Source organism: Cervus elaphus, chromosome 24 (genome assembly GCF_910594005.1).
Source record: "Cervus elaphus chromosome 24, mCerEla1.1, whole genome shotgun sequence".
Classification (NCBI taxonomy): domain Eukaryota; kingdom Metazoa; phylum Chordata; class Mammalia; order Artiodactyla; family Cervidae; genus Cervus; species Cervus elaphus.
In genome coordinates this window covers 34,713,926-34,733,982 of record NC_057838.1, presented here as the reverse complement: position 1 = coordinate 34,733,982, position 20,057 = coordinate 34,713,926, and positions in this window count along the sequence as shown.

Genomic DNA, 20,057 nt, shown 5'->3' with positions numbered 1-20,057 from the left:
GGCTATTCCATCTCTTCTATGGGATTCTTGCCCACAGTAGTAGGTACAATGGTCATCTGAATTAAATTCGACCATTCCAGAGCATTTTAGTTCACTGATTCCTAAAAACGTCAATGTTTGCTTTTGCCATCTCCTGTTCAACCACTTCCAATTTACCTTGATTCATGGACCTAACATTCCAGATTCCTATGCAATATTATTTTTTACAGCATCAGACTTTACTTCCATACCAGTCACATCCACAACTGGGCATTGTTTTGCTTTGGCTCAGCCTCTTCATTCTTTCTGGAGCTATTTCTCCAGTCTTCTCCAGTATTATATCATCACCTACCTACCTGGGGAGTTCATCTTTCAGTGTCCCACTTCTTTGCCTTTTCATAGTGTTCATGGGGTTCTCAAGGCAAGAACACTGAAGTAGCTTGCATTTCCTTCTCCATTGGACCATGTATAGTAAGTACTCTTCACCATGATCCATCCTTCTTGGGTGGATCTATAAGGCATGATCTCTGTTCATTTCCAAAGCAAACCATTCAATATTACAGTAATCCAAGTCTATGCCCCAACCAGTAATGCTGAAGAAGCTGAAGTTGAACTGTTATATGGAGATCTACAAGACCTTCTAGAACTAACACCCCAAAAAAGATGTTCTTTTCATTATTGGGGACTGGAATGCAAAAGTAGGAAGTCAAGAAATACCTGGAGTAACAGGCAAATTTGGCCTTGGATTACAGAAAGAAGCAGGGCAAAGGCTAATAGAGTTTTGTCAAAAGAACATACTGGTCATAGAAAACACCCTCTTCCAACAACACAAGAGACAGCTCTACACATGGACTTCACCAGATGGTCAATACTGAAATCGGACTGACTATATTCTCTGCAGCCAAAGATGGAGAAGCTCTATACAGCCAGCAAAAATAAGACTGGGAGCTGACTGTGGCTCAGATCATGAACTGCTTACTGCCAAATTCAGCCTTAAATTGAAGAATGTAGGGAAAACCACTACACCATTCAGGTATGACCTAAATCATATCCCTTATGATTATACAGTGGAAGTGACAAATAGATTCAAGGGATTAGATCTGATAGACAGAGTGCCTGAAGAACTATGGACGGAGGTTCCAGACATTTTACAACAGGCAGTGATCAAGACAATCCCTAGAAAAGAAATGCAAAAAAGGCAAAATGGATTTCTGAGGAGGGCTTACAAACAGCTGTGAAAAGAAGAGAAGTGAAAGGCAAAGGAGAAAAGGAAAGGTATACCCATTTGAATGTAGAGTTCCAAAGAATAGCAAAGAGAGATAAGAAAGCCTTCCTCAGTGATCAGTGCAAAGAAATAGAGGAAAACAATAGAATGGGAAAGACGAGAGAGCTCTTCAAGAAAATTAGAGATACCAAAGGAACATTTCATGCAAAGATGTGCACAATAAAGGACAGAAATGGTATGGACCTAATAGAAGCAGAAGATATTAAGAAGAGGTGGCAAGAGTACACAGAAGAACTATACAAAAAAGATCTTAATGACGCATATAGTCACGATGGTGTGATCACTCACCTAGAGCCAGACTTCGAGGAGTGCGAAGTCAAGTGGGCCTTAGGAAGCATCACTGTGAACAAAGCTAGTAGAAGTGACGGAATTCCAGTTGAGCTATTTCATATCCTAAAAGATGATGCTGTGAAAGTGCTACACTCAATATGCCAGCAAATTTGGAAAAGTCAGCAGTGGCCCCAGGACTGGAAAAGGTCCGTTTTCATCACAATCCCAAAGAAAGGCAATGCCAAAGAACCCTCAAACTACCACACAATTGCACTCAACTCACACGCTAGCAAATTGATGCTTAAAATTCTCCAAGCCAGTCTTCAACAGTATGTGAACAGGGAACATCCAGATGTTCCAGCTGGATTTAGGAAAGGCAGAGGAACCAGAGATCAGATTTCCAACATTGGTTGGATCATCGAAAAAGCAAGAGAGGTGCAGAAAAACATCTCCTTCTGCTTTACTGACTATGCCAAAGCCTTTGACTGTGTGGATCACAACAAACTGGAAAATTCTTCAAGAGATGGAAACACCTGACTACCTGATCTGTCTCTTAGAAATATGCATGCAGATCAAGAAGCAACAGTTAGAACTGGACATGGAACAACAGACTGGTTCCAAATAGGGAAAGGAGTACGTCAAGGCTATATATTATCACCCTGCTTATTTAACTTACATGCAGAGTACATCATGAGAAATGCTGGACTGGATGAAGCACAAGCTGTAATCAAGATTGCTGGGAGAAATATCAATATCTTAGGTATGCAGATGACACCACCCTTACGGCAGAAAGTGAAGGAAAACTAAACAGCCCCTTGATGAAAGTGGAAGAGGAGAGTGAAAAGTTGGCTTAAAGCTTAACATTCAGAAAACTAAGATCATGGCATCTGGTCCCATCACTTCACGGCAAATAGATGGGGAAACAGTGGGAACAGTGACAGACTTTATTTTTGGGGGTTCCAAAATCATTGCAGATGGTAATAGCAGTCATGAAATTAAAAGACAGTTGCTCCTTGGAAGAAAACCTACGACCAATCTAGACAGCATATTAAAAAGCAGAGACATTACTTTGTCAACAAAGGTCCATCTGGTCAAGGCTGTGGTTTTTCCAGTAGTCATGTATGGATGTGAGAGTTGGACTATAAAGAAAGCTGAGCACTGAAGAATTGATGCTTTTGAACTGTGGTGTTGGAAAAGACTCTTGAGAGTCCCTTGGACAGCAAGGAGATCCAACCAGTCCATTCTAAAGGAAATCAGTCCTGGATATTTGTTGGAAGGACTGATCCTGAAGCTGAAACTCCCATACTTTGGCCACCTGATGTGAAGAACTGACTCATTTGAAATTCCCTGATGCTGGGAAAGATTGAAGGAGGGAGAAGAAGGGGACAACAGAGGATGAGACGGTTGGATGACATCACGGACTCTATGGACATGAGTTGCAGTAAACTCTGGGAGTTGGTGATGGACAGGGAGGCCTGGAGTGCTGCAGTCAATCAAATTCCACTGGCCTTCAAAGTCAAATTCCCTGGGGATTCTCAGTCCCTTTGGTGGATCCCCAGGTTGGGATATCTGTTGTGGGCTCTAGAACTTTCACAGCAGTGCAAGAACTTCTTTGGTATAACTGTTCTCCATTTTGTGGGTTGTCTACTCTGTGGCTCATGGTGTGTCTCATGTACCATGCCTCCCAGGTCTGCTGCAACCAGAGCTCCTGTACCCGTAGCAGTCCACTGCTAACCTGTGCCTCTGCAGGAGACACTCAGACACTCAAAAGCAGGTCTGGCTCAGTCTCTTGGGGGTCCCTGGGTCCTGGTGCACACAAGGATTTTTTTTGAACTCTGCAAGAGTCTCTGGCAGGCACATGGTTTGATTCTAAATACAATTTGCCCCTCCTCCTGTCTTTTTGGGGCCTCTCCTTTGCCTTTAGACATGGGGTATCTTTTTTTGGTGGGATCCAACACTCTCCTGTCAATGGTTGTTCAGCAGTTAGTGGCAATTTTGGAGTTCTCACAGAAGAAGATGAGCTAACGTCCTTCTACGCCGCCGTCTTGTTCTATACTGAGGCATATACGCAGAGGTGAGAAGGTGGGGCCAGGCTCAAATGAATGGGCTTGGCTCAGAATGTGCTCTTGTCGCCACAGAACTTTTCATGTGCTGTGCCAGTAAGCAAGGTGACTTCCCAGGGCAGGAGCCAGGCCTGGTATCTCTGTGTTTCACACACACAGCCTAATGCCTTATACAAAACAGGCAAGGGGTTCTCTTCTTCTGCCTTGTAAAGCTTAGAGCCAAGTCTTTGCATTTTAAGTAGATATTTTTCTTCAAGAAATTTGCAAACAGACAAAGTTTCTGGTAATTGTTTTTAATCAAAATGGTCAAGTAATTGACTACTGGTGGCTGTGTGAGCTCCACAGATTAATGGTTAGTAACAGAGTAATTTAAAGCATTTAGGAATTCACTTCACAGAAATCACCCTTTATGTGGAAAGTACTCCAAACATTCCCTCTGTTCTCTCCAACTCAGCTGGTTGTCCTTTCCCTTCAAAGAATGTTAATTGCACCACTAATGCCTTCTAGAATATGAGAGGTTCTAAATAAATGTATTTTCCATAACTCAGGTAGAGTGGGTTAAAAAGATGAATTAAGAATCAAAAAATGTTTTATTCTTGTTATTGTTTTGTTTTCATTTGGTTTGGTTGGTTTCCACAAATAGTTTCATTTTCCAAGCAAATATCCTGGAAGACGTTAAGATCTTCTGGAAAAAGATTCCATGATCAATTTTGAAAATAGTTTTTCCTTAGAAATTTGTAATTCATATTAGCATATAAAAGGTCCTGGGAGATAAAAATACTTTTAACTTTGCTTAACTCAGTGTTTCTCAAATTTATATGATACAAGAATTATTTTCTTTATAATGTTACTGACATTTGTGATAAAAGAGTCTAGTAATTGATATTTCAGGAGAATTAAAAGAATATCCCAACTGATTCATTTAGCTATTCACTCCATCTAGGCCAGGGGTCAGCAAACAACAAAAATTGGCTGGTGATTTATTTTTATAAGGCCCAGGAGCTAACAGTGGTTTTATATTAATAAAGAATTATAAAAATAAAAACAAAACAATAAAGAAGAATATACAGTGGATACCTCTGTGGCTCAGAGGCCTGAAACATTTACTGTCCAGCTCTTTATAAGTAGCACTTGCCTGCTCCTGCCCTAGGATGCTAAAATTTTAAAAATTAAATCCATATATCCTGAATATATAAAATATGGTTAAGAGAAGGGGAGAGAGGATGGAGGGAAGGACGGCATAGCCTGGAGTCTAAAATGCAGTGGGTGAATAGTGAAAGTGAAGTCGTTCAGTTGTGTCCAACTCTTTGCGACCCGGTGGGCTGTAGCCGACCAGGCTCCTCCATCCACGGGATTTTCCGGGCAAGAGTACTGGAGTGGGTTGCCATTTCCTTCTCCAGGGGATTTTCCCGACCCAGGGATTGAACCCAGGTCTCCCGTATTGTAGGCAGACGCTTTACCATCTGAGCCACCAAGGAAGTAAAAATGCGGTGGGTGGTCTAACATAACAAGCAGCCCTTAGGACTGTGCAGGGTAATTTTCTCCCATCTCCTATTTGACAGCCCAAAGTAGTCTCTCATCCAGAGCAGATGTGTTGCTCCTTCACCTTTCCTCATATGTGTCTGAGGCTCCTGGCCACCATGATCCTTTGACTGTAAATATGATCCTGTTGGTCCACATCCCTCTGAAATGATGGTGCCCAGACTGGATGTTGTTCTACCGAAATCCCATGGAGGCCAAGTAGAGCAGGCCTTCCTTTGTCTCTCCAGACCAGAGGACACAAGCTGGTTAACTCAGTTACACACATGAGTGTCTTTTGTGAGGCTTCCCCAGTGTTTTAAAACATAGGAAAATCACCCACCTTAAAGTTCAGGTTTCTGTTCTTCAGCGAGGGAGGACTAGAATGGGAAGATCTGGCAGCATCAGATCCACATTCCCCCATGCTTGAGTCAGCTGGAGTGGAGTGGCCGCTGCTCCTTTTACACACGGCACCAGCTCTCTGGTTTGTCACAGCCCCTACCACTCCTCACAGTTGACAGCAAGACTATTCTGCTCACTAGCATGTCCTGACTGGTCCCTGAGCTATTCCAGTCTGTAACCTAGCTATCCCTTACCCTTGATGGCCTAGTTCTAGAAATATCTGTTTGCTGCTGCTGCTGCTAAGTCGCTTCAGTCGTGTCTGACTCTGTGTGACCCCATAGAGAGCAGCCCACCAGGCTCCACCGTCCCTGGGATTCTCCAGGCAAGAACACTGGAGTGGGCTGCCATTTCCTTCTCCAATGCATGAAAGTGAAAAGTGAAAGTGAGGTCGTTCAGTCGTGTCCGACACTTCACTACCCCATAGACCGCAGCCTACCAGGCTCCTCCATCCATGGGATTTTCCAGGCAAGAGTACTGGAGTGGGTCGCCATTGCCTTCTCTGGAAATATCTGTTTAGGTATCTGCATATTTTCAATTCATTTAATAGTGGAGAATAGGCCAAAAAGAAATGACTCATTGGCATGAAGTTGTGACGGGGGAAAAAGCTCAGGAAAAGAGCCTGGTTGCCCTGATGGTTTCAACTGGCCTCAGTGAGAGAGTGTGCTATGCAGCTGGTGTGAGTGGTAGGAAATGCCCAGAATCAGAAAGAAAAAGAGAGCCTAAAGACGGGGCCATGTGGAAAGAGCAGTGGACTAGGAAAGTAAATCCCTGGCTTCTATTTCTCACTTTCATTTAATTTACTGTATGCTCTTGGGAAGCTTGCTTAGCCTCTGGGGGGTTCAATGAGCTCTTCTACGAACTGCATATAATAGGCACCTAGTTTTGCCTTCCCTGATTTGTCAGTACCTGATAAAATCAAGTAACAGATGTGGGAACACTTTAATATCTGTAAAGTATAACACACAAGTAAGGTATTGTTAATTTACTTTGCAGTTTGGCCTAAGGCTGACCTGGTAGAAAAAAAAAATTGAAAGCAAAAACAAAACAACCAAAAGAAAAAAAAAATTTCACAAACAAAAAGAGCTAGGTTCCTCTAGGACTAAGACATCCATCTTTTACACTATAAACAGTGCACTGTTAAAAGGCACAGATGGACCCAGCATGAACTGCTAAAGATGGATAATGATGGTCTCATATTTACCAAGAGTTTCGGACCAACTAGGCTTTTTGGCACAAGATACCAGCCTCTTGGACTCAGAATGTCAGAGGTGAAGTGTGAAGTAGTTTGAGACTATCCGGCCACCACTGAGATCAACAGGGTTCCAATGAAATATTGGAAAGTATTTTTCAGCCTAGACTCGGTTTTCATTCTCCCTGCTCAAAGTTCTCCCATGTGAGTAAGTTCCACAGTGATTTTCTATTTGCCTCTCTCCAACTCGCCAGGGAGTTCTGGGTTTGTTCAGAACAACTCCTGCATTCACACCTTCTTGAAGTCTGGTGCCAAGGACAGATACATCCATATGAACACCACTTGCTACCTTCCCAGGAGGGAGCCAAGGATGTACTGCATTGTGTTGTAAAAGACAAAAGGAAACTTGGGAAAACTCAAAGCAGCACAAAGTATGACTGTTTGGAACCACTCAAGCTCAAAACCCATCCCAATGCCGTGCGTTTCATTTTGAGTGCCTATTTAGAGATTTATCCTGACTGTAAGTTTATTGGACAATTTTCACACACCTAAAGCATTGTTCACTTTAGAATAACTAATGGTTATCAAGCCCAGTTCTTTTCCTGGTGAGCTGACCTCAGAGCTAAGGTATTAACGGGAGGACTGCACTGTAGCACAAAAGTTGTTCTCACTCCGGTTCAGCAAACCACAGTGAAAGAGTTCTTTGCAGAAGACAGAAAGCTAAATGGGAGTCTCATTTGGACTCAAAGTATAAGAGGATGATCCACAGTCGTCAGAGCTGACAAAATATGGACTTTTTGCTTCGGGAGTCTGTGCTTGAGTAAAGTGCAACAGACTTTTGCTTCAGGGATGTAAAAGAGAATCAAACATCCAACAGAGTGATACACTAGATCTAGGTGACTTTCCATGTTCCTTCCAAATCTGATGTTCAATGTTTTCTGTTTTGGCCTTGGATAATAGTCTTGATCCAGCAGCTAGCTTTTACCAAGTAAGGCCAAGGCATGCACAACCAGCAAAAAAATCTGCAGTGTGGTTTGTAGGGTGATGCAGATGTTCTCTGCCCCAAATCAACATGCCCACTGCTCTAGCAGACCAAACTTGAAAATAAAACTTTAACAGAATGCCATATTTGGTTTACATATTTTCACAGACATGTAGATAAAGTTGGTTGCTACTGTTAGGATTTCCAAATCCGTATTCAGCCAGTCAAAATGGATCAGGCTGTGGTGGTTAAAATTTTTTTTTTTTTGGTATCATTTTGACTTGGTCATGGGATCCCCAGATTAAACATCATTTCGGGTTGTGTCTCTGAGTGTTCCCAGATTACATCTGGAGAAGGAAATGGTGACCCACCCCAGTATCCTTGCCCAGAGAATCCCAGGGACAGAGGAACCTGGTGGGCTATAGTCCATAGCAAAGAGCTGGACACGACTGAGCGACTAACACTTTCACTTTCTGGTTGTGTCTCTTAGTGTTCCCAGGTTACATTAGCATTTAGATCAGTATACTCTGTAAAGTAGATGGCCCTTCTGTAATATGAGTGACCATCATCTGATCCACTGAAGGCCTGAATATAACCAAAGAGGAACAGAAGAAACTTGCCCTTCTTTGCTTCCTCCCTGCTAGGTTGAGCTGGGACATCTGTATTTTCTTGCCCTTGGACTGGTTCACCCCATTAGCTGCCCTGGTTCCCAAGCTTTTGGTCTTGGGCTAGAATTACATCACTGGCTTTCCTGCATCTCCAGATTGTGGGGTTTCTAAGACTCCCTCATAGCAGGAGACAATGCCTCATAGAAAATAAATCTCTTCCTTTAAATATCTTTTGTTGGTTCTGTTTCTAAGCAAAGTCATGATTAATACATTTTGATTTCTCTAAAACAGAAAGCATTAGTAAGGGGAGAGCTGGTATGGATAATGAAAGTGATACTAGATTCTATTATGTACCAAATACTATATTAGAGGTGTTACATAAATGATCTCATTTAATTCTCACTATTACCCACCCCTGCCCATTTTAAACGTAAATAAATTAAGCCTCAAATATTCTAAAACACTTTCTCGAGGAGTAAGCACCAGGCATGTAATTACAACTAAGATACTGGGATTCTTGCCATGAAGCAACAACTTTATGGGCAAGAGAAGAGAGGCCAGATATAAGATCAAAGTGAAGGTTAAGGATAAGGATACTGGAAAATGGTGCCAGGGAAGAGAAACCTCAGCATTTTAGACAACATGGAACAAGCCACAGAGCCCTAGGCATCAATGCCTCACTTTCCTAGAGTGTAAACATGTGAAGTAAACCCAGAGCTTCCATACAGAGGTTTTCTTTTCAGAGTCAATCTCTACCTCCTTCTATGCCCCATCTTGGGAATCTAAAAGTTATAGAAGCCTGAAAAGGAAACAAAGCAAGTCCTGCAGAGGTTTAATGGGAGCCTGTCTTTTAATACTAATGCAGGTCAATGTACACTATGACAAGGGCCTCTCAAGCTGGGGGCATCAGGAATGTCAAAGAAGGAACAGACGTGAGGAAAAGGACAAAGAATCAAGAGTATGCTGGCTGGCTGGTGGCAGGTCAGACAACAGAGCAGGAATCAAGATGGTAGCCTCTTGTAGGCAGAGGCTTTGCTACAAGCTCCATGACAACAGCACTTCTGTCTGCTTTAATTGCTGTATCCACAGCACCTAGTTCAACATATGATTTATTTCTAGTTTTTGAGCCTGCATGATTGAAAGATCTTTGGTAACACAATGAAAATGTTAGCAAGGGCTCAGGGAAAGGAGAAAGATCTTGATTCTGCTTGAGATATTACTCAGTTTTAAATATATTGAAAAATAAAGTCCAAATAGGCACTCTTTCAGAAATTACTCAGAAGGAGAGCAAATATAAACGCCCTGAAAGGGTTCTCTCTCATCTCAGGTTCAGTGAGTTGCTGACACTTAAACTTGTGCGGCAAATGATTTCAGCCTTTTTGGAGACCACACTGCTTCCTCCAGTACATATTCCTATCTAGGATTCATTCAACCCGTATCTATTGTGCAAGGCCCAGAGGAAGTACTCATTACTCAGGTAATGATTTCATGATATACCTAAATCATACCTTTAATTTATGCAGGGCTGTATGTCAATTATACGTCAATAAAACTGAAAGAAGGAAGTGGTAGAGCCTGGGCACTGACAATCAGAATAGATTTCTTCTGAAGAATTGGATCACAAGCTGGAGGATCCTAGTCAGGTGAGGCATTACTCTTAGTTGTTGGATTATAGAGAGATCCAAAGGTGCTGGGAGAGGACCAGGGTTAAAGAATATTCATAGAATTTGGGAAAGAAAATATTTACCCACTGATTCAAAAGTATTAAAATACTGTAACCACTGGTACATAGAAGTAGTATACACCAGTTGATTATCGACCCTGTAGATAATAATAACAGAGATAAATAAGTGTATCAGGTACCTATTGCTGCCTAGAAAACCACTCTAAGGCACTGGCTTTAAATAATGGCCATTGATTATTATGTTTCCCAATTGACACATGATTCAGTTGATCTTGGCTGGGTCCAGTTGTGTGTTTTTCAGTCAGCTGGGGCCTCTATAATGGGTTGGGTTTAGTCAAAGTTCTTTAGCTGGGGAAGCTCTGCTCTACACGTTTCTCTTCTTCCTCTGGGACCAAAGGGCTAGTCTCGTCACACATGTAGCACAGGTACAAGTTGAGTTCAGCTCAGTCACCCAGTTGTGTCCAACGCTTAGAGACCCCATGGACTGCATCATGCTAGGCCTCCGTGTCCAACCCCAACTCCCAGAGTTTACTCAAACTCATGTCCATTGAGTCAGTGATGCCATCCAACCATCTCATCCTCTGTTGTTCCCCTTCTCTTCCTGCCCTCAATCTTTCCCAGCATCAGGGTCTTTTCAAATGAGTCAGTTCTTTGCATCAGGTGGCCAAAGTATTGGAGTTTCAGCTTCAGCAACAGCCCTTCCAATGAATATTCAGGACTGATTTCCTTTAGGATGGACTGGTTGGATCTCCTTGCAGTCCAAGGGACTCTCAAGAATCTTCTCCAACACCACAGTTTAAAAGCATCAATTCTTCAGCACTCAGCTTTCCTTATAGTCCAATTCTCACATCCATACATGACTACTGGAAAAACCATAGCTTTGACTAGATGGACCTTTGTTGGCAAAGCAATGTCTCTGCTTTTTAAAATGCTGTCTGGGTTGGTCAAAACTTTTCTTCCAAGAAGCAAGTGTCTTTTAATTTCATGGCTGCCGTCACCATCTGCAGTGATTTTGGAGCCCCCCAAAATAAAGTCTGCCACTATTTCCATTGTTTCCACATCTATTTGTCATGAAGTGATGGGACCAGATGCCATGATCTTTGTTTTCTGATGTTGAGTTTTAACCAAGTTTTTCACCCTCCTCTTTCACTTTCATCAAGAGGCTCTTTAGTTCTCCTTCACTTTCTGCCATAAGTGTGGTGTCATCTGCATGTCTGAGGTTATTGATATTTCTCCTGGCAATCTTGATTCCAGCTTGTGCTTCATTCAGTCCAGAATTTTTTATGATGTACTCTGCATATAAGTTAAATAAGCAGGGGGACAATATACAGCCTTGACATACTCCTTTCCCTATTTGGAACCAGTCTGTTGATCCATGTCCAGTTCTAACTGTTGCTTCCTGACCTGCATACAGACTTCTCAAGAGGCAGGTCAGATGGTCTGGTATTCCCATCTCTTGAATTTCCCACAGTTTGTTGTGATCCACACAGTCAAAGGCTTTGGCATAATCAATAAAGCCGAAGTAGATGTTTTTCTGGAACTTTCTTGCTTTTTCAATGATCCAGTGGATGTTGGCAATTTGATCTCTGGTTCCTCTGCCTTTTCTAAATCCAGCTTGAACATCTAGAAGTTCATGGTTCATGTACTATTGAAGCCTGGCTTGGAGAATTTTGAGCATCACTTTGCTAGCGTGTGAGTTGAGTGCAATTGTGTGGTAGTTTGAGCATTCTTTGGCATTCCCTTTCTTTGGGATTGGAATGAAAACGGACATTTTCCAGTCATGTGGCCACTGCTGAGTTTTCCAAATTGACTGGCATATTGAGTGTAGCACTTTCACGGCATCATCTTTTAGAATTTGAAATAGCTCAACTGGAATTCCATCACCTCCACTAGCTTTGTTCATAGTGATGCTTCCTAAGGTCTGCTTGACTTCACACTCCAGGAGGTCTGGCTCTAGGTGAGTGATCACACCATCATGACTATCTGGGTGATGAAGATCTTTTTTGGATAGTTCTTCTGTGTATTCTTGCCATCTCCTGCTTCTGTTAGGTCCATACCATTTCTGTCCTTTATTGTGCCCATCGTTGCATGAAATGTTCCCTTGGTATCTCTCATCTTCTTGAAGAGATCTCTAGTCTTTCCCATTCTATTGTTTTCCTCTATTTCTTTGCATTGATTACTAAGGAAGGCTTTCTTATCTCTCCTTGCTATTCTTTGAAACTCTGCATTCAAATGGGAATATCCTTCCTTTTCTCCATTGCCTTTAGTGTCTCTCTCTTCTTTTCACAGCTATTTGTAAGGCCTCCTCAGACAGCCATTTTGCTTTTTCGCATTTCTTTTCCTTCGGGATGGTCTTGATCCCTGTCTCCTGTACAATGTCATGAACCTCCGTCCATAGTTCTTCAGGCACTCTATCAGATCTAATCCCTTGAATCTATTTGTCACTTCCACTGTATAATCATAGGGGATTTGATTTAGGTCATAACTGAATGGTATAGTGGTTTTCCCTACTTTCCTCAATTTAAATTTGATTTGGCAATAAGGATTTCATGATCTGAGCCACAGTCAGCTCCTGGTCTTGTTTTTGCTGACTGTATAGAGCTTCTCCAATTTTGGCTGCAAAGATTATAATCAATCTGATTTCGGTGTTGACCATCTGGTGATGTCCATGTATAGAGTCTTCTCTTGTGTTATTGGAAGAAGGTGTTTGCTATGACCAGTGTGTTCTCTTGGCAAAACTCTATTAGCCTTTGCCCTGCTTCTTTGTGTACTCCAAGGCCAAATTGGCCTGTACAGGTACAAGAGGCGGGTTAATTTGGTGAGTATTTTTCATGTCCCTGCTTGTATTATTTCTGATTCTCAAAGCAAGTCAAGAATTCAGAATTAAGGAGTAAGGAAATATTTTCCACCTTCACAATGAAGGAAAAGCAAATTCTCATGGCAAACCTCAGGGATACAGGAGGGGCTTATTGATGCCCCAGTAACCAACAAATATTTCTTTTATTGTCTGTTCTGTATCCATTCCTACTTTGGGAAAAGGCAGCTTAACTCTGCTCTACAAAAACACTCTTCCTTCACTTTTGGTCCCTGTGGTTGGTTCTGCCCTCCAGCTCCTAACTGTGGCATCTGTCTCAGATCTGGGCAATGACAGCATTCCATCCACTTGGCCATACTCATTGGTTCAGAGACAGGCCCGCGGCCACAGCCAGGCTGATAAGATTAAATTTTAGCTATTCTGTTGGAGTTATTGGGAAAGAGATGTCTCTTTCTAAGGGAGGTGGCTGAGAGGCTAACATAAACCTGCTTCTGGCAGCCATCTTGTTACAATGAAAGGAGAACACTGAGGGAGATGCCAATTCCAGGAAACAGGGAGAGACAATCACAAATGACTGAATGCAGTTGATAGCTTTTGATCTTCTGCATCTCAGTTCAGTTCAGTCGCTCAGTCGTGTCCGACTCTTTGTAACCCCATGAATCGCAGCACGCCAGTCCTCCCCGTCCATCACAAACTCCCGGAGTTTACTCAAACTCATGCCCATCGAGTTGGTGATGCCATCCAGCCATCTCATCCTCTGTCGTCCCCTTCTTCTCCTGCCCCCAATCCCTCCCAGCATCAGCGTCTTTTCCAACGAGTCAACTCTTTGCATGAGGTGGCCAAAGTATTGGCGTTTCAGCCTCAGCATCAGTCCTTCCAGTGAACACCCATGACTTATCTCCTTCAGGATGGACTGGATCTCCTTGCAGTCCAAGGGACTTGAGAAAGAGTTGTCTCCAACACCATAGTTCAAAAGCATCAATTTTTCGGCACTCAGCTTTCTTCACAGTCCAACTCTCACATCCATACATGACCACTGGAAAAACCATAGCTTTTACCAGACGGACCATTGTTGGCAAAGTAATGTCTCTTTGCCAACATTTGTCTGCTTTTTAATATGCTATCTAGGTTGGTCATAACTTTCCTTCCAAGGAGTAAGCATCTTTTAATTTCATGGCTGCCGTCACCATCTGCAGTGATTTTGGAGCCCAAAAAAATGAAGTCTGACACTGTTTCCACTGTCTCCCCATCTATTTCCCATGAGGTGATGGGACCAGATGCCATAATCTTAGTTTTCTGAATGTTAAGCTTTAAGTCAACTCTTTCACTCTCCTCTTTCACTTTCATCAAGAGGCTTTTTAGTTCCTCTTCACTTTCTGCCATAAGGGTGGTGTCATCTGCATACCTGAGGTTATTGATATTTCTCCCGGCAATCTTGATTCCAGCTTGTGCTTCTTCCAGCCCAGCGTTTCTCATGATGTACTCTGCATATAAGTTAAATAAGCAGGGTGACAATATACAGCCTTGACGTACTCCTTTTCCTATTTGGAACCAGTCTGTTGTTCCATGTCCAGTTCTAACTGTTGCTTCCTGAGCTGCATACAGGTTTCTCAAGAGGCAGGTCAGGTGGGCTGGTATTCCCATTTCTTTCAGAATTTTCCACAGTTTATTGTGATCCATACAGTTGAAGGCTTTGGCGTAGTCAATAAAGCAGAAATAGATATTTTTCTGGAACTCTCTTGCTTTTGCGATGATCCAGTGGATATTGGCAATTTGATCTCTGGTTCTTCTGCCTTTTCTAAAACCAGCTGGAACATCTGGAAGTTCTCGGTTCACGTATTGCTGAATCCTGGCTTGGAGAATTTCGAGCATTACCTTACTAGTGTTTGAGATGAGTGCAATTGTGCAGTAGTTTGAGCATTTTGGGGATTCCCTTTCTTAGGGATTGGAATGAAAACTGACCTTTTCCAGCCCTGTGGCCACTGCTGAGTTTTCCAAATTTGCTGGCATATTGAGTGCAGCACTTTCACAGCATCATCTTTCAGGATTTGAAATAGCTCAACTGGAATTCCATCACCTCCACTAGCTTTGTTCATAGTGATGCTTTCTAAGGCCCACTTGACTTCACATTCCAGGATGTCTGGCTCTAGGTGAGTGATCACACCATTGTGATTATCTGGGTTGTGAAGATCTTTTTTGTATAGTTCTTCTGTGTATTCTTGCCACCTCTTCTTAAAATCTTCTGCTTCCGTTAGGTCCATACCATTTCTGTCCTTTATTGTGCACATCTTTGCATGAAATGTTCCCTTGGTATCTCTAATTTTCTTGAAGAGATCTCTAGTTTTTCCCATTCTGTTGTTTTCCACTATTTCTTTGCATTGATCACTGAGGAAGGCTTTCTTACCTCTCCTGGCTATTCTTTGGAACTCTGCATTCAAATGGGAATATCTTTCCTTTTTCCCTTTGCTTTTCACTTCTCTTCATTTCACAGCTATTTGTAAGGCCTCCTCAGACAACCATTTTGCCTTTTTGCATTTCTTTTCCATGGGGATGGTCTTGATCCCTATCTTCTGTACAATGTCATGAACCTCTGTCCATAGTTCATCAGGCACTCTGTCTATCAGATCTAGCCCTTAAATCTATTTCTCACTTCCACTGTATAGTCATAAGGGATTTGATTTAGGTCATACCTGAATGGTCTACTGGTTTTCCCTACTTTCTTCAGTTTAAGTCTGAAGCTCCTCCGGCCACCGCTCATGTGCTGTCGCAGCCTGGCACTCTCGGTCGCTACCCCACCTCCAAGGAGCAGCTGCTGCGTGGGCGCAGGAGGGCCGAGAGGAGCTACTCCATTTTCAAGGTCAGCAGGGGCGGCCGTGAGAAGGTACCCCTCGTCCAAGGTAAGGAGCAGTGGCTGCGCCTTGCTGGAGCAGCCGTGAAGAGATACTCCACATCCAAGGTAAGAGAAACCCAAGTAAGACGGTAGGTGTTGTGAGAGAGCATCAGAGGGCAGACACACTAAAACCATAATCACAGAAAACTAGCCAATCTGATCACAGGACCGCAGTCGTGTCTAACTCAATGAAATGAAGCCATGCCGTGTGGGGCCACCCAAGATGGTTGGGTCATGGTGGAGACGTCTGACAGAATGTGGTCCACTGGAGAAGGGAATGGCAAACTACTTCAGTATTCTTGCCTTGAGAACCCCATGAACAATATGAGAAGGCAAAATGATAGGATACTGAAAGAGGAACTCCCCAGGTCGGTAGGTGCCCAATAAGCTACTGGAGATCAGTGGAGAAATAACTCCAGAGAGAATGAGGGGATGGAGCCAAAGCAAAAACAATACCCAGTTGTGGATGGGACTGGTGATAGAAGCAAGGTCTGATGCTGTAAAGAGCAATATTGCATAGGAACCTGGAATGTTAGGTCCATGAATCAAGGCAAAATGGAAGTGGTCAAATAGGAGATGACAAGAGTGAATGTCGACATTCTAGGAATCAGTGAACTAAAATGGACTGGAATAGGTGAATTTAACTCAGATGACCATTATATCTACTACTGTGGGCAGGAATCCCTTAGAAGAAATGGAGTAGCCATCATAGTCAACAAAAGAGTCTGAAATGCAGTACTTGGATGCAATCTTAAAAATGACAGAATGATCTCTGTTCATTTCCAAGGCAAACCATTCAATATCATGGTAATCCAAGCCTATGCCCCAACCAGTAACGCTGAAGAAGCTGAAGTTGAACGGTTCTATGAAGACCTACAAGACCTTTTAGAACCAACACCCCAAAAAGATGTCCTTTTAAATATAGGGGACTGGAATGCAACAGTAGGAAGTCAAGAAACACGTGGAGTAACAGGCAAATTTGGCCTTGGAGTAAGGAATGAAGCAGGGCAAAGGCTAATAGAGTTTTGCCAAGAGAACGCACTGGTCATAGCAAACGCCCTCTTCCAACAACACAAGAGAAGACTCTATACATGAACATCACCAGATGGTCAACACTGAAATCAGATTGATTATATTCTTTGCAGCCAAAGATAGAGAAGCTCTATACAGTCAACAAAAACAAGGCTGGGAGCTGACTGTGACTCAGATCATGAACTCCTTATTGCCAAATTCAGACTTAAACTTCTGCGTCTAGCTGTGCCTGAATCAGTCATTCTTGAGACTCTTTAGGTATATGTATCAACATTCCCCCATTTCTTCCTAGTCAGTTTGAGTTAGGTTAGAGAGGCAAAAAGCCATTATGAAAAATAAATGCTGAATAAACTTGTTTGGCCAGCAGGATTGTGGTAAGTTATTTAGAGAAGTTGTCATTTGAGGCAACCATGATTTAATATTTTGATTTTTTTTTTTTTTTTGTGACTAAATGACCCTTTAAATTCTTCTTCTATCCCTGAAAGAAATAATTTACATTAAAAGGTCCAGCAACAGGAGACATATTTTGAAAAACAGGTAGTCAGATACCTCTTCCATTTCTTCTTGGCAAATTTTGGCATAGAAATGAAATCTCTCCAGTCAACAGCCTAGTTAATTTTCCAGTTGGTCTAATAATATATTTAAGGAACTTGCTTCCTAAAAGATTAGTTGGGCCCCACTGAGTTAGGGAGACATCACCCAATTTCTAGGCAGTTAATCTACTCATTATGTATTTTATTCTTAACTTTTTCCCCCAAGGATCAACTGAAGCATGAGAGATAATATAGTTTTCTTAAGCAATTGCTTTCAAGTTCTGATCAAGAAAGTTCTAAGCACAGATTTCAACACAGTTTTTCTCAAAAATTTCAAGTAGAAGTCAGCTTGAAATCTTTTCTAAAGGATGTTCCTTCTCCCAAACAAAATTCATATTATAATCAAAGTGACCCACACTTGGTCTTATTCAAATTTAGCCATTTTCACATATATCCTGTACCTCTCTAAAATATTCTCTAGGACTGAAAATTTAATACATTGCAAAAAATAAAACACTTCACAGACACTCATATATCATCCCAACTGTTCCACTCAAATGGATAACATTGACTATTCTGTTTGTGCTGATGCTAATCTTAGAGATGAAAAAAATATCAAGGGGGAATATCTGTACACTTTTGCAAATGCTCCTAAAACAACCATGGTAACAATTCCCACAGCAACATTTATAACCCAAGCTAACAGGCAGAAAAAGAAATAAGCATGAATACATTCCATAGGTATACCATACCCCGTTTTCACACACAGAGACATAAACATTTGTGTGTTTGTGTTTTCTTTAAATTCAAATTAAAAAATTACCCTGCAAACCCCACTGGTAAGGAAGATCCTGTTGGTAATCACCAGCTACAAACTTTGCTTCCTGAATGAAAATATGCTCATAGGTCAACTGGTCCTTTGTACTCAGTTCTACCCGACTTTTTGCGACCCCGTGGACTGTAGCCCACCAGGCTCCTCAGTCCGTGGGATTCTCCAGGCAAGAATACTGGACTGGGTTGCCATTTCCTTCTCCAGGGGATCTTTCCCATCCAGGGATCAAACCCACATCTCCAGTGTCGCCTGTATTGGTAGGCAGATTCTTTACCACTGAGCCACCTGAGAAGCCCCCAAATATCCAGATAATCACCTTCATATATGTCCCCTCTACCTGTCCCTCAACATTCTCTTTCTCACACATGCGCACACGCACACAAACTCTACCAGTCTTGGGCATTTATCAGTTCCCCATACTCCTCAGAGCACATGTGGGTACAGGTCCTTTCGTTTTGGACAGCACCTTTGCCCATTTGCAACACTGTTGCCAAATTTAGAAATCAGTCATCATTTTGCTTGAGGAAATATTTTGGAATATTCAGATGGATTCACTGTCCTTGAAATTAATACTCAGAAGGTAACACTGCAAAATGCACCTTGAAGTCCCCCAAGCAGTTTTCCTTACTTTTTCTCCATATTCTCCTCAATATTTGTTATCTTATATATTTTTATAATAAACATTCTAACAGGTGTGTGGTGATATCTCATTGTGGTTTTGATTTGCATTTCCCTGATGATTAATGATGTTGAGAACCTTTTCAGGTAGATGTTACTCATTTAATATCTCTGTTAGAAAAGTGTTTTTCATACCCTTTGCTGCTGCTGCTGCTGCTAAGTTGCTTCAGTCATGTCCGACTCTGTGCGACGCCATAGACAGCAGCCCACCTGGCTCCTCCCTCCCTGGGATTCTCCAGGCAAGAACACTGGAGTGGGTTGCTATTTCCTTCTCCAATGTATGAAAGTGAAAAGTGAAAAGTGAAAGTGAGGTCGCTCAGTTGTGTCGGACTCTTCGTGACCCCATGGACTGCAGCCTACCAGGATCCTCCCTCCATGGAATTTTCCAAGCAAGAGTACTGGAGTGGGTTGCCATTGCCTTCTCCGTCGTACCCTTTACCTGTTTCTTTTTTTTTTTTTTCCTTTACCTGTTTCTAATTGGATTTATTTTTTGTGGTTTTTACAGAGTTGTAGAAGTTCCTTGCATATTTCAGATATTGATCCTTTATCAGACAACATGGCTAACAAAGGCTTAATTTGCAAAATATACAAACATCTCATACAACTCAACAACAACAACAAAAAAAACTCAATTGAAAAATAAGCAGAAGACCTAAATAGACATTTCTTCAACGAAGACAAGCAAATGGCCAATAAGCACATGCAATGACACTCAATATCACTAATTTCTTGGAGAAATGCAAATCAAAACTACAATGAGTTATCACCTCACATCAGTCAGAATGGCCATCATTAAAACATCTACAAATAACAAATGCTGGAGAGGGTGCAGAGAAAAGGGAACCCTACTACACTGTCAGTTGGAATGTAATTTGGTATAGCCACTGTGCAAAACAGTGTGTAATTGCCTCAAAAAAATAGAACCACCATGTGATCCAGCAATCCTACTCCTGAGCATATATGCAGACAAAACTATAATTCAAAAAGATACATGCGGAACTATTCACATCAGAACTGTTCATAATAGCCAAGAGATGGGAGCAAATTAAATGTCCATGGACAGATGAAGGGATTAGGATGTGGGACATATATATAATGGAACACTACTCAGTCATAAAAAAGAACAAAATAAGACCATTTGCAGCAACATGGATGCAACTAGAGATTATCATACTAAGTGGAAAAAGTCAGAAAGAGAATGACAAATACCAAATAATATCACTTATATGTGAAATCTAAAATATGATACAAAACAAAAATAGAATCATAAACATATAGAATAGACTGGTGATTGTCA